This window comes from Kryptolebias marmoratus, linkage group LG6, assembly GCF_001649575.2.
Source record: "Kryptolebias marmoratus isolate JLee-2015 linkage group LG6, ASM164957v2, whole genome shotgun sequence".
NCBI classification, from domain to species: Eukaryota; Metazoa; Chordata; class Actinopteri; order Cyprinodontiformes; family Rivulidae; genus Kryptolebias; species Kryptolebias marmoratus.
This window is the reverse complement of record NC_051435.1, coordinates 25,378,148-25,381,963: the sequence shown is the minus strand read 5'-3', so window position 1 is coordinate 25,381,963 and position 3,816 is coordinate 25,378,148. Positions and strand designations below refer to the sequence as shown.

Here is a 3,816-nt window from a genome sequence, read left to right as displayed (position 1 = left end):
ATTTTTTTTTTATATATATATATATATATATATATATATATATATATATATATATATATATGCACAAACACACACAAATATTTTGTAAACCTTTGCCTAGAACAGTCCCTGTGTTATCCCCAATCTATATAACGATACAAAATGTAATTTTATTCACAGCAAATGGTGATTTTTTTTTTTAGGGGCTGCGGTAGCTTGGTGGTCAGTGCTGCGGTCATGGAATCCTGGGGCTGCAGGTTCGAGCCCAGGTTGCAGTAGGAAGGGCATCTAGCATAAAATAATTGCCAAATTGTTTGTGCAAGTTTGCTCGTTGTGGCAACCCCTGAAGAAGGGAGCAGCCAAAAGAATAACAACATGGTGATTTTCTTCTTCCCAGAGTTTTTATTTTATTATTTTTGTCAATTCATGGGCACAGCCATCTTTGAGCAAGCAAGCGCTGTTGTTGGAACATCACCCGTTTGGACAAGAGTTCTCATTTATCTGCTGATGCTTCTGATTGGTCGATCTTGGGGGCATGACACTGCATTGTTTTCCAAGCAAATCTATTTTACAAGATGACTTGCTTCAGGTTTACTAAGTTGGGAGACAGTTCCTTGTCTTGGCTAAATGAATTCTGCATCTGAGTTTCTGAAAACTCGCCCAGTCTTTCTAAAAAGCCATAAATTCTCACAAATTGTCCTTAAAAAACTGCTGATTTGAGGCTCTTCAAACACCCTCCTAGCCTTGTTCCAAAAGCCAGGAAAATGCATTTTTTATATTCTAAATTTCAATTTTTTCTGGGGAGAGCCCCCAGACCCCCCATGGCCTTGCACCTTTGGCACCTACCGGATGATCAGTCCCCTACTTTTTCTAAATAGCTTCCTACTCCTGAAACATTTAAAACCACTGTTTGAGCTGTTGGCCTCTGAACAGTGCCTCCATCCCAGTCTCAAGTGTTTTGCAGCCTTTAATAGGGTTACACAATAAAACCAAAATGTTGTCATAGCAGTATCAGTCAGAAGTCTGCTAAATTAGATATTCAAACTTCAAATATTGTTTTATAACCTCACACTACCTAAAACCTTTCAACAACTTTACCCCCGACCTGTCTGGTGTGTTCCTTGGCCTTCATAGACTGATTACTAACGTTGTGTAACAAACCCCGAGGTCTTCACAAAATAGTTTCATTTATACTGAGATTTACTTACACACAGGTGGACTTCATTTACTCATTACATGACTTCTAAAGGCAACTGGTTGCACTGGATTTTAGTTCGAGGTATCAAAGAAAAACATACTGAAAATAAATGTACTGACTATTCAAATTTTAATTAGTAAAAAATGGTGAATACCATGTGTCGTTTTCCTTCTATTTCACAATTATGCACCAGTACCATGCTTTGAAGTTTGTGATTGTAATGTTACATAATGTGGCAAACTTCAAAGAATACAAATATTTTTTCTTGAAAATAAAAATTTCAAAACACAATACTGTATACAAATTATGTATATCAACTTATAACTTGTTTTATAAGAATTTTTGCCACTACTGTGACATGGATTTTCCCATCTAAATCAGGATCTTGTTACCCACCAAAAACAAAATGGTTCAATTTACTCTTATTCAACCAACGACAAATTTATATAGACCTATTCTTTCATTAATACAGTAGTAAAATTAATGTAATGATTAAATAGTATAATAGGCACACGGGACATTGTTTCTCTCTCTCTCTTGTTCCATTTGATCATTTAGCCTCATTAGCGTGGCAATCCCTGTAATTCTATATACAAACACATACATAAGCAACAAATGTATATATTTTATGTTTCGAACACCACGCTCAAGCTGCTGCCGACAAGGTATGAAAATTACTAAAATTAATGACGACTTACCAGTTATTTTTTTATCCGAAACATTAGTAAAGCGTCACCGTTCGTCAACAAAAAAGCACTTCCTGGTTACTTTTTTGTACTTTGCGCATGCGCACGCAGAGCAGCTTTTTAATTTTTTTTAAATAAAACTTTATTAATAATCTATGTAATACAAAACCTCTCGTAGAGGATACATGTTAACATCCAAGAGAAAGACAAATGTGATACATGTAACAACATGGTAAAAAGAAGAAAAGGAAGGGGGGAGCGGGCGACTGTAAAAATTTCACAATTCTTGTATATTTGAACAATAAAGACAGAAAAACCAGAATGGGAGCATGGGTTACATGAGGACTAAATCAAAATAGTAAAAAACGGGAAATGCTGTCATAAATTCTTATAGAAATGTTAGATTTCTGACTCTTGAGTGAGATAAAATATTGTTTAGAGTCATTGATAAACATGGTGAATGATGGTAATATATTCCCCCACTTACTACAATGTATTTGATATTTCCCCAGAAGAATAACAATGTTGATCATGTCAGATAGAAATGAATGAAGGTTGTCCTTATAAAACATAATATGGGGTCATTCAAAATGTGGGATATTACTGATTTTTAGTGATAAGCAGCTGTGTATCTGCAACCATAAATTAGCTGATACAGGACATGAAAAACAAATGCTGAGTCACAGAAAGAACACAGGTCTACCTCAAGTTTAAATCATCCAGAGCAGCTGGCGTAATGAAATACTTTCTATAACGTACTATCACGTGACTTCCATCTAAAGGAAGTAAACTTTATTTGTATCAAAGAACAACAATACCACAATTAAGTGTGTACAGAACAACAGAGGATTAGCCAGGGGGAGCAAAATTTAAAAAAGATTATGAGAAGAAAATGACAGTTACAATACTCTTGCAATAAGAAAACAAATTTACAAATTGTGACATATGTGCCAAGGAGCCTCATGTAAAATTAACTTAAGACAACAGATCATCCACAATCCCAAGTTGGGAACAAGCCCAACTTGAAGGTATTAGTTTAGTTGAAGGTATAATTGCAAGCACTTTGTTGAAACCCAAAACAGGACACGTTCCAAATACAAGTGAAAGCTTGCTGATATTTTTGAATCAACATAGTCACAAAAATGTTGCCAAAAGTCTTTAGAGTGAGGACATATCCAGAACAAATAAGTGACAAAACTCTGGGCAAAGACCACAAAAGAAACAGTTTACAGTAATGTTAGGGTTGAATTTCTTTAGGTAGTCTTTAGCCAGGTAGGACACTTCTTTTACCTTGTTAGTGAGAAGAAAGTGATTTGGGAGCAAGTAAGTAAATTTCCAAGACATATTAATCAGAAAGCAATCCCAATATGGTACGATAGCAGGAATAGAAGTCATCTCCTTCTGAAACAGGGATCTAATTGCCTTATTATTGTTACAAAGGTGAGGGTGAAGACATATTTTACCAACAGGAAGATGTAAGGGCGTGAGTGTCGGAGACTGATGATAGCTGAGTCTTGTCCTTTGTTTAAATAGCATGCAAATCTTTGTAGAAATAGCACCAAAAACTTTTGTATATTCTCCAGAAGATATGGGAAAATTAAATTTAGAGAGAAATTCCTCATAACTCAGCATTGTGCCAACGCTGTTATGGGGCGCCGTTTGTAAAGGAGCTTGTGCTCAAAATTCATGCCTAAATTTTGTCACATTTAGATTCAAACACTGTTTTGAAATGTAGTGTTGATTTTCTGATGTCACGTTTTACAACATTTAGCTAGTTACATGTAATTGTTACAGCTACATGCTAAATATAAGTCTAAATGCTAAATGTTAAATCTAAATGTTAAATGTTAAATCTAAATGTTAAATGTTAAATCTAAATGCTAAATGTTAAATCTAAATGTTAAATGTTAAATCTAAATGTTAAATGTTAAATCTAAATGCTAAATGTTAAAT

The 3,816-nt window shown here is 34.6% G+C and overlaps 1 protein-coding gene across 1 annotated transcript in view; it reads right to left on the bottom strand.

Moving 5' to 3' along the window:
* slc35a5 (solute carrier family 35 member A5) overlaps nt 1-1,983 on the bottom strand; it is a 35,142-nt gene extending 33,159 nt beyond the window's left edge. Inside the window, exon 1 of the mRNA XM_017431793.3 lies at nt 1,876-1,983. The gene's annotated coding sequence lies outside the window, so the exon portion shown is untranslated. The remainder of the gene's footprint in view (nt 1-1,875) is intronic.
* Between the last annotated feature and the right edge of the window lie 1,833 nt (nt 1,984-3,816).